The sequence below is a fragment of the Macaca thibetana genome, chromosome 6 (genome assembly GCF_024542745.1).
Source record: "Macaca thibetana thibetana isolate TM-01 chromosome 6, ASM2454274v1, whole genome shotgun sequence".
Classification (NCBI taxonomy): Eukaryota; Metazoa; Chordata; class Mammalia; order Primates; family Cercopithecidae; genus Macaca; species Macaca thibetana.
In genome coordinates, this window is record NC_065583.1 from 19,734,551 (window position 1) to 19,746,592 (window position 12,042).

The 12,042-nt window shown below is 36.6% G+C and overlaps 1 long non-coding RNA gene across 2 annotated transcripts in view; it reads left to right on the forward strand.

Moving 5' to 3' along the window:
* The window catches only part of LOC126956308 (uncharacterized), a 92,208-nt gene that overhangs the window by 75,442 nt on the left and 4,724 nt on the right, over positions 1-12,042 (forward strand). Inside the window, exons 3-4 of one of the 2 annotated variants that reach the window (XR_007726296.1) lie at positions 2,027-2,190; positions 3,170-3,464. This is a non-coding gene — a long non-coding RNA (uncharacterized LOC126956308). Of the gene's footprint in view, positions 1-2,026; positions 2,191-3,169; positions 3,465-12,042 lie in introns of those variants that run through there. The other variant, XR_007726297.1, reaches the window with a different exon arrangement.

Below are 12,042 nucleotides of genomic sequence, written 5' to 3' on the forward strand. Positions count from 1 at the left end.
ATACCCAAGACTGGGTAATTTATAAAGAAAGGAAGTTTAATTGACTCACAGTTCCATGTGGCTAGGGAGGCCTCACAATCATGGCAGAGGTTGAAGGGGAAGCAAAAAAAGTCTTACACGGTGGCAGGCAAGAGGACATGTGCAGGGGAACTCCCCTTTATAAAACCATCAGATCACATGAGAGTTATTCACAATCATGAGAACAGCATGGGAAAGACCTGCCCCATGACTCAATTACCTCACACTGGGTCCCTCCCACAACACATGAGAATTATGGGAGCTACAATTCAAGATGAGATATAGATGGAGACACTGCCAAACCATATCAATCCACCTCTGGACCTTCTCAAATCTCATGTTCTCACATTTAAAAACCAATTATATCTTCCCAACAGTCCCCCAAAGTCTTGACTCATTTCAACATTAACTCGAGTCCACAGTCCAAAGTCTCATCTGACACAAGGCAAGTCCCTTCCACCTATAAGCCTATAAAATCAGAAGGAAGTCAGTTACTTCATAGATACAATTAGAGTACGGACATTGGGTAAATATACCCACTCCAAATGGGAGAAATTGGTCAAAACAAAGGGGTACAGGCCCCATGCAAGTCCAAAATCCAGCAGGGCAGTCAAATCTTAGAGCTCCAAAATGATCTCATTTGACTCCATGTCTCACATCCAAGTCACGCTGATGCAAGAGGTGGGTTCCCATAGTCTTGGGCAGCTCCACCCATGTGGCTTTGCAAGATACAGCCTCTCTTCTGGCTCCTTTCACAGGCTGGTATTGAGTGTCTGCAGCTTTTCCAGGTTCATGGTGCAAGCTGTCAGTGGATCAACCCATTCTAGGGTCTGGAGGATGGTGGCCCTCTCTCACAGCTCCACTAGGAGGTGCCCCAGTAGGGACTCTGTGTGGGGACTGCAACTTGACATTTCCCTTCCTCACTGCCATAGCAGAGGTTTGCCATGAGGATTGCCCCCCTGCAGCAAACTTCTACCTGGACATCCAAGCATTTCCGTATCACCTCTGAAATCCAGGTGAAGGTTCCTAGACTTCAATTCTTGACTTCTGTGCACCTGCAGGCTCAACACCATGAAGAAGCTGCCAAGGATTGGGGCTTGCATCCTCTGGAACCATGGCCTGAGTTGTATCTTGGCCCCTTTAAGCCCCTGCTAGAGTAGCTGCGATGCAGAGCACCAAGTCACTAGACTGCACATAGCAAGGGGGGCCTGGGCCCAGCCCATAGTCAAACCACATCAGTCAGTTTAAATTATTTTATTTCTAAAAAGTTATCCATAGTTGAATTTGTTTCCAACAACATTTATTAATAGATCCCTTTATTGTTCTTCAACTTTATCTCTTACCATTTTTCACCTTGTACCTGAGACTTACTGAATTCTCCCTCCTTCACTAATTTATCATCCTTTCATTTGGCTCTAGACATTTGTTCCTCATGTCCCGTTATCATGGAACCATATTGCTTTTACCTGTATTTCTCTAATATACTAACATCCTCTAGAACTCAACTTCATGTTGTTCAGGAAGACTTCCTTTATGCCTCATACACTCCTACTCTGTGTTCCTATAACCTGCTAATATCATTTTACAGTTTTTGCCTATCTATTGTGAAAAAGGAACTTCAACTGTAGAATCTGTGTCTGTCATCGTCATATTTTATTTATAGTGCCTAGATCACTGCCTCATCTATAAAAACAAATTAGCTAATATTTGTTGAATAACGAATGAATAAATGTAAGAAAAACTCATTTAACTCTATACATTATATAATCATGCTCCAAATTGAATATAATCAAGGTGCAGGAAGCCCGTCCTCTGTTTACTAAACAAAATGAGAGGTATTAATGTTAGGCTAGATAACTGGAAAGGCTGTAGGAATTACATGGTGCTTGATTTCATTGATGGCAGGCAGAATTCAAGGAGTTGTAAAAAAATAACGACAGTATTTTGACCTCAGCATAGCAAACTTTGTATTCAAAATGGTTCAGTTTTTTTTTTTTTTCCTTGCTAGGTTTTCATCACTATGCAGATGTCTTGACAAGTAAGTTTCACTTCATCTGTCATTTCTGACTTCACTGGGATAATCAGGCCTCATCCAGTCTTGGCATGAATGAGTGTGGTGATTGATTTGTAATGCCTGCCTGGGAAAAGAAGTCAGGAGTGCGAATAAGAACGGTAGGAATTTTTCATTCTACGATGGGATAACGCATTAACTTCTAGTAGCTTTTTGAATTAAATTGTTTCAGAAATTTCCCAAGAAGATGTAGAAAAGGCCAGCTTGACTGATACATCTATAGAAAGCTAATATAAAATTATAGAAACATAAAATTTTTAGCATGCCTCAAACATATCTATTCACTTTACAGATGTGGAAGTCAAGAGCTGGAGAGGGTAAAAGAGCTTGTCCAATATTACCACTAATCAATCAACACGAAAATTTACATTTTTTCTGATTTTCTAGATAACAGCTTTCAGCTTACATAATGCAATTCAAATTTTCCTTTTAAATCAAACACTGAATTAATAAATTACTGATTATTTATGATGACTTGCCTAATTTACTTAATTCTTCTCTTTTTAAATTTGTAAAGTATGGTTGATAATTGGATAATATAGTAACTACATACCTGACACATAGTGAGAAACTAATAAGTGTTATCTCATATTTCCTTTGTGATATCTTAGTTCAAGCATAATGTTTAAGCCACTCAACTTGCAAATTACTTAAAGGAATTTTGTGTTAGTTTTGAAGCTTTGGTAAAACCAGCTATGTTTACAGGAGTAGGGCCACATGTTATAAAGGGCCACCCCTTTCATTGTGACGCCTCTAACAAAGCCTTTTCCATTAATAAAATAATCAGTGGTAAGTGGGGCTAGCAAATATAGAATCTGTGTTATAGGCCAGGCACTGAGCTAATTGCTTTGTTAGCATTACCTTATTCAATCACCATTGTAATTCCATGAGGAAAATGTCCCCATTTCACAAATAAGGAAGATGAGATTTGCACCAGTTAACTTACCTGAAACTATGAAGGTAACAACCGTGTTTAAAATGCAAAGTCTCCCTTTCTCCAAAGCCAATGCTTTTAATCATCATAACAGACTCTATGAAGTCATTTGCCTTCCTTCTTTTTTTCTTGTGATTTTCACGCAGAAAGTAACAACCTCCACCGTCACTACTTAAACCAGTCTTGAATGAATGTCAGGTCCTTGGGAAACTCTCCAATCTTATCTCCTGTCCTGGCCAGGTGTGCTCCAGGTGAACCATTTGGCTAAGTCGATTTGAACTATTTGGGAGACCTTGGTACCTATGATTCCTTCTTCTTGGAAGATCCTTTCTGTTTTGTCAGCTCCTACTTCCGTGTTGTGGAAAACCGATCTAACCTCCTAGTCCTGAATCAGGTATTGCTCCTCAGCACTGCAAACCCTTTGGCTTCAGGTGTTACTCATTCCACTGCATCAGGGTGAGGCCTTTTGTATTTACCTTCAATACATTACATATGATGTGGTATTAAAACTATTGGCTAACTTCTCTCTTTCCTCACAGATGATGAGATGATGAGTCCAGGAACTCAATATTACTCATACTTCTAGTACTCGTGTCAAACACAGCAAATATAATCAAATGGATGATTCAGAAACATCAAATGATTGAGTAATTAATGATATAATTATTGAATTATTGAATAATTCTATATGCAAGATATTTAATTTAATTTTTCCATGAATTACCTCATTCAATTTACCCAATCTGTCTAGAAACTAAATAATAAATTCCTATTCTAAAAAGTAGGAAAATAAGGCATAGACATGATATAGGATTTAACCTTGTTCACACAAATAGCTAATGTCAGTGGATGTTTCAAATTTGTCTCTTTAAAGTAAAATTCATACTCCTAAGCACTGCACTTTAGTAGATCTTTTTGTGAATGGGAATAATGCATATATTAAGACATGTGATTTTAGAACATGGTCTTAGTTTCCACAACTGCTCTCCTATTGGAAAAAAAATGGCTTAAATAGACCATTTCCTCATTGTTCTCACAATGTGCCCCAGTAGATTCTAAATTGGCACCTTTGTCTTTTTGTTCTCCATCCCAGGATACTCACTACTTCTGGACTGCTTATTCAAGCTTTACCTGTCCATTTGGGGTAGATGGAGGAGCATTTTTTCTTGATTTTCAAGCTCATGAGGGTGCATTCGCCTCTGAACTCACCAGTGCATTCTGTCCCTTCTATTCACTCCCTTTCTTATGGTTTTAGTAAAATTTTGTTGCTATTAAGAGTATAGTCCTTGTTGTTGATCAGAGCTTGGTTTGTAAGTGACTCAACGCCATATTAACATTGCCTCTAATGTAATGTTCATTTTATGTTCGATACATATCTCACTTGACCAGAGAGAGTCTTGAGAGCCAGTGACAGGTGTGGTAAGGGGCAGATAGGACCTAAGACTGTGGGTACCAGGCAAGGCAAATGAAAGCCTGGGTGCCAGTGAAGAGAGTAAGGGGGGATAAGGAAAGATAAACCTTCAATTTAATGGAGGTACTAGGAATTAAAAATAAACCTAAAATGGGAATTCTAGAGTTTGCAAAAGACATTGGGGTGACTGAAGGGCACCCCTAAGGCAGGCATTCGGAGGGAGCCGAGTATTAGTCTAGAGACTTGACCTAGTTCATGCAGGGAACAATCATCTGAAGTACAATAAGAGGTTAAAATCATACGTTCTATTTGAAGTGCCTTTAGAAATCTTTAGCCTTGTGGCTATTTCTGCCCTTTTCTGTGTCTGATAAACAGATTCTTCTTGTGTTGTTGTTGTTGTTTTGTTTTGCTTTTTCTTAGGTTTGTAATTACTTTGTATTCTTATAGATGAACAGAGGATAATTGACTCCTCCTTAAAAACAGGTCTCCTTTGCCCCAAAATATTTTATATTGAGTGAAGAAGAGCAAAATGGAACAGTTGGGAAGGGAATATTCACTTATTTTTTCTGCATTATTCTAAGGTGCCCAAACTTCATGCCACCTGGATCATTTAGCAGTCCTGATTAAAGAGCACAGGGCCTGGCAGTCTGTAGAAGTTTGCTCCCTGGTGCTGCCTGGACTGCCTTGGGCTGCTAGCAGCCTTATGGTCTCCAGACAATCTGTCATTTCTGCTGTTTCCCAATAACCTTTGGCAACAGCAAAAGCAAACAGGTACCAAAAGGCTGAGGGATTCCAAGATAGAGAAATTGTCCCTTATTTTAAAAAATTATGTCATCCGTACCATAAGAAGTTATTGAGAAGTTTCATTTAAAATCAAGATCACCTATGGGCTTGTAATTTTTCTGCACCAAAGGACGTGGTTGCTGTTTTTGTTATGCTTTTTACTCTGTCTTCACCAGGTTCTGAGTGTAGAAGGGAACATTTAAATATTTGAGGAGATAACTACATAAGTACGTGTGAGTGATGTTTCTTTTTCTCTCTCTCTCCTGCTGTAAGTATTGAGAGAGAGAGAGAGAGAGAGAAATACACACACACACACACACATGCATACATGCTTACATACACGTGTAGTTATTTCCTCAAGTATAAGAAAGATAAAGAGTCAAATATCCAGCTATATGAAGAAGGCACTGCATAAGAAATCCTAACTGTTTAGTTTCCACTGAGATCTGTCCAATGTTATAGACTCAGGGGCTCCAAATGCCAGCAAGGTTCAGAAAGATTGTATCAATGAATGAAGCCAGACCTGGGTGCTGGGTGTTGGGGCTCATCAGGGGTGTTGGGAAAGAACCGTAAAGAGCAGAGACATTCATGCCCAATCTGGAAGGGGAAGTAGCCCCTATTTTATTGCAGAATGTCGGTCTAATGTTGCCAGCTTTTCTTTTGATTCCAAGGAAGCCCACAAACCAGAGTGTACACAATTTCTCCTGAGTTAGAAATAGTTATTCTATTTTGTTTTTAACAAAAACACACCAGAAAGCTGAAGCTTGCCAATGGTTCTTAATAGAGCCTGTGCCTTTACGGTCAAATTGTTCAAGTGACTCTAACTCTTTTCCATTTCTTTTCTACAGTATGTATCTCTAAAATTTTAAAACAGTAATTATTTTTAATATGCCTCAGTTATTACTTTAGTATAGAGATAGATTAAAGCAAGCATAACATTAAAAGATATCAGTGTTTATACATTTTCCCTCAATTCAAGGGTCAATACATTTAGAAAATATATTTTGGAGTGATAATTACTCTCTGTGATGGAACAATATTTTTTATTCATTGTCTCTTTAAAGTGTGTATAATAGAGTGTTTACGTATTCATCAACTGTGAATCTGGGTTTTCTCTCTTATAATGCCAAAACCTATTTACTGAGGTTTAACTATCTTCTTCATCTGTTATAAACAAAATTTTCCCTTTTTGGGGGGTTCAGCTAAAGCTTCTTGGTAAAAAAATTGGTATGCCAACTCTCTGACATTCCCCTTACAAAGTTCATTCCATTTTTATGCAATCTCTGTTTTAGGTATTGGAATTTATAGTTTTCAGCCTATCTTGGGGAGTGGGAGAATACTATTTGTTTAAACTTAAAAAATATATATGGTTGTCTAATTTTCCAAGCCCAGCATCAGCTTTATCTATTTCTCATTCAATTGGCCCTTTCTAATATTGGGGTTGCAGTTTTTCTTTATATATCCATTACAAGTTCACAGCAAATTCCAAATTTTTACTTGCAATTTTCCACATTTTTTCCATTTCCCCCCAGGCATTAGTCAATCAATAGGAAATGAATAAAACTCACATGTGAATACATACCCAAAGAGAAGATATACTGTTTTGGTTCCCGAAAATGAAATTTCACTTGGTTGACTCACTAGGCTCATTGTTGGGTTTTCCAACTTCTCCTACCCTTTAGAGAAATAGGTTTTACTTTCCTTCTTCTAAAAACCACGTGGGATGTACAAATATTTTTGTTGCTACAAAGCAATTCTTACGTATTTTAAAATCAACTCTAGGTTTTTTTTTTTCTGACTCTCTTTTGAAACAGTTATGCTGTTACAGTTATTGGCAGAGTTGAAAGAACATGAATTTTTAATTCATGTTTAAACAGCAGCAGAGCATCCTAGTCACTAGCATAAGGGCTTCTAATAAAACTTAGCGTTAAATTCAATCTTTCAGCTGTGGTCTAAAACACCCTCCAGCATATAGCCCCTGCGTATATATCCAGCATCTCCTGCAATTCTCTATCTCAGTCGCAACACTTCAGCTATGTGTACTTCATTTCCCTTCTAGAATTTTAACAAATGTATCCCAGCCACAGGTCCTTTGCTCTTACTTTTCTCTCCGGCTCATGTATATTATCAGTTGCTGGCTTTCATATCTCAGAACTTATGTTGATTTCTCACCGAAATCATCCTTGACCATCATAGGTGCTATTTATACATAGGTTTATATTATTCGTTGTACTTATCTTAATGATTTAATTACATTTCTATCATTTGTCTAAACCACCGGAATGTAACGTCTATGAGATCAGGAACCTGTATTGTCTTGTTCACTTTGACATTTCCAGTGCTTAAGACAGTGTCTGACAGTTAGAGAAAAATGTTCTCTTTGTCTCTCTCTCTCATATAAGATACATGAAAACTGATAAAATAATTCTGCCTTTTTCTTTTTTCAAAAAATTCCTAACAAACCTAAATAATTCTAAACTCATAAAGTTGTAACAGTTAGTGAGGTCATGCACGTGAAGTGCTTACCAGAGTGTCTGGCAGTGCATTAGGTAAATAAGTAATAGCTGCTGGAGTTATTTTCACCCTGCTGCCAAAGATATGAATGAAAGACCTCCAGAAAATTTCTGGTCAATGTCTTTAAAACCTATATAAAACCTATAGGAACATGTAGCAAATTCTAAGGAAGAAAACAGAGTTTCTCATTCTTAGACTTTGGAGACAGTATTCAGCATTTTTGTTTTTCATCTTTTTTTTTTTCAGTCTTTTTAGAACTTTATTTTACATTCAGCGATGTACATGTGCTTGTTTGTTACATGGGCATTACATGCATAATTGTGGGAGTTGGGCTTCTAGTGTATCCATCACTCAAATACTAGATATTGTACCCAGTGGGTAATTTTTCAACTCTTACGCCCTTTTCCATCTTTCCCCCTCTGGAGTCCCCATAGTCTATTTTTGTACTGGGCATGTCTCTAATACAACATATAATCTAAGTAACTGGTATTTGTTACCTTATACCACTAGTTCTCAAATATTTTATTTTCAAGGCCCTTTTGCAGTATAATAAATTATTGAGGACCCCAAAGACTTTTGTATATTTTTTGTACCTATCAGTATTTGCTGTTTTAGAAATTGAAAGATAATTTTGGGAGGCTGAGCTGGGTGATCACCTGAGGTCAGAAGTTCAAGATCAGCTTGGCCAACATGGTGAAACCCCATCTCTACTAAAAATACAAAAAGTAGTCAGGCGTGGTGGCACACACATGTAATCCCAGCTACTTGGGAGACTGAGGGGGGAGAATCACTTGAACTCAGGCAGCAGAGGTTGCAGTAAGCCAAGATATCACAACACTGCACTCCATCCAGCCTAGGCAACAGAGTGAGACTCTGTCACTCACACACACACACACACACACTTAAAAGGTAAACATGCATTTTATTTAAACATAAACTGATTAAATACAAAAATAATATTTTAATGAAAATTATTTTTACAAAAAAAGTAAGAAGAGCGATATTGATTTATATTTTTGCAAATTTCCTTAATGTCCAGCTTAATAGAAGAAAGCTAGATTCTTATATCTAATTCTTGTTCATTCTGCTGCAATACATTGTTTTGGTTTGAGTATATGAATAAAAGCTGGTCTCAAATAAATATGTACCTGAAAGTAGAGAAATAGTTAAATATTATTTTAAGATAATCATGAATATTATCTGATATTACATAAAAATTTGACAAATGATTGTTTCTTAAAGGATACTGTTGATATAGAAGCTGAAATTCTATTTATAATATTTTCTTACTGTGTTACAATAAAATCCAACAGTCTATCTGAGACATGAATGGATATTTTACCCAAACACATTTAAAAAATTATTCACTAGTCATTTAGAAAATGTTGTTTCTGTCACTGAGTTATATAAATCTTTACTTGAAAGCTCAAATCCTATTACTGGCAAAAAATACTATTCATTGTTTTTTCAAAGTGATCAGATGACTTCATTCATTTTGAGAAAATGTCTGGCCAATACCCAAATTTGATAGTGCCAATGGTTTTTTTAAGTAAAGATGGTATTCCGTGAAACAAGCCTCCAGATAAGAATTCATACAATTATTTAAGAACTTCTCCTTAAAATAACACAGTCATTCAGCTTTCAGCAAAAGTGTTTTATCAATACTTTCCATTTCATCATACAGAACACCAAGGAGTTGTGGACTAAATGGTTGAGATTCAATAAAATCAATAGTTTTACCTCTTTATCGCCTATACTGTTAAGTACAACTGACTTGTTTTTGTTTTTGTTTTTGTTTTCCCGTGATGGCTGGGTGGTAAATAACATAATGATTACTGTAATTTTGGGTTTGAGTGTCTTGGTTTATTTTAACGTTCAAGACATTTTACCCACAATGCTATTGTCCCATCCATGCAAATGTCAATTGAGTGAAACAAAACAAAAGGTCTTAGTATCATTAGAAAAAAATAGACTTGACCATATGGATCCCCTATAAAGATCACAAGGATACAAGAGGTCTGTGTAGCACATTACATTATTGCCAAACATTTGAACACTTATCCAGACAGATAGCTTAATCCTCAGTTCATTTTTACTCATTCAAACAAAGCTCGATTTCCCATTGGAATACATAAAATTATGATATGAAAGAAACAAGAATAATCATATCTGAATTCGGCTTACCTTTCAAATAAAATGTCACTTTATTAATTCAACTGGGCCGTATTGAAGAAAGTTAACAAGTAGTTCTTCAACACTATCTACCATATTAACTACCTAAAATTTTGAGGTAATAAAGTATCTTGATTCTGGAATGCTGGATGTGAATGTTTAATATTTTATGGCTGAACTTACATTTGTGGCTATACTAAGAGGCGTTCATGCCACCCATCTCTGCAAAAGGGAACGTTATCTACTACATAATTCACATGAAAAACAGTGTTCTTGAAACAATTTTTAATCATGTTATGAAACCATAAAAATTTCTTGTCTCAGTTTCTCAACTTACAATCAAACTAGTGAAACAAGACCCTGCAGGTAAAGGTAAATGTGAGTGAAGGTTGAGTCACTGAATTCATACAAGTTAAAAAAGAAATCTAGGTCACTTGCTCATTGCAAAAATGAATGTAAATTTCAAATATAAATTCTACAGTATGTCAATATAAATATTCACCTATATATATAAACATCATTTTAAAATGTTTGAGGTGTATAATAATTGGCGAAAACAGTTTGCCAATACAAAAAAAACCAGAGTTCTTGAATCGTGAGAGTCTGAACTATTTAGACAATAAACTGTCGCCTGAATATTGCTATGCAAATAGCAATACTAGGTGGCATTCTCTGTATTGTCTGATTGGAGTGGAAAAATCTGCTTCTTTATGATTTTTTTTCAGGAGTCATTTACACTTAATACTTATTATCTCTGTATTTTCAGCTGTAAACACATCCTGCCCTGATCAAACAAAAGCAAATAATCTTCAATGAGTAACTCTAACTTAATGTAAAATCATGAGGGAGACTCTGAGTCTAGAGAATGAGAGACACCTGGAATAGGTTAGGCAGTAGAAAAGGGTGTTAAAAGCATTCATCTGTTAGGTAAGGTTGCCTTTTTGCTTGATTGCCCCAGTAATCTGCTTCTGGACATCTTTTAGAAAGCTTTTGGCTTTACCAAAAATCTTTTACATCAAAATGGCTTAAATAATAAGGGCATATGTTATCTTACCCAACAAGAAAGCCAGGAGTAGAAGAGCTATGCAGTTGGTTAATTCAGCAGATCATCTATGTTATTAAGGTCTTAAGGTTCTTTCCATCACCCCTTTCTACATCTGCATTGTCAGTTTTCTCCTGAGGTGAGTTTCTTATCAGGGACCAAAGATAGCTGCTGCAATTCTAGGAAACACAGTCTTACACAACCATATCCAAGGAGAAAAGAACCTGCTTTTTCCTCTGTGCCTCTTCAAGGAAATAAGAAATCTTTTCCATAGCCCAATAGGAAACTTCACCTTCACCTCATCTTCTAAATTATGTCACAAGCTCATGACTAACGACTCACTGGCAAAGATAACGGGAGAAGAAAATACGGTATTAGTTACATGAGACTTAACTGTTTGCACGTTCTATTTCAAATTATTACCAGAAACCATCCCTTTACCCAAAAGAAAAAAAAAGGCATTTATTCTGTTTTAGCTTTGTTAAAGTATGACTGATATACGAAAATTGTACACATTTGGCCGGGCGTGGTGGCTCAGGCCTGTAATCCTAGCACTTTAGGAGGTCAAGGAAGGCAGATCATTTGAGGTCAGGAGTTTGAGACCAGCCTGGCCAACGTGGCGAAACCTTGTCTCTACTAAAAATACAAAAATTAGCCAGACATTGTGGCATGTGCCTGTAATCCCAGCTACTTGGGGGATGGGGGCAGGATAATCCCTTGAAACTGGGAGGTGGAGGTTGCAGTGAGCCAAGATCGTACCATTGCACTCCAGCCTGGGGGACAAGAGCCAAACTCCATCTCAAAATAAATAAATAAATAAATAAATAAAATTGTACACATTTAACATACACATCTTGATGAATTAGGTCATATGCATATACCAGTGATACCATCACCACAACCAAGATACTAAATATATTCATCAGCTCCAAAATATTTCCATGCACTGTTTTTGTAAGAACACATGAGATCTATCATTTTAAGATATATTACAGTGTACAATATTGTGTTGTTATCTATAGGTACTATGTTGTACAGCAGGTCTCTAGAACGAATGCATCTTGCAAAACAGAGACTTTATACCCATTTAGGAGCAA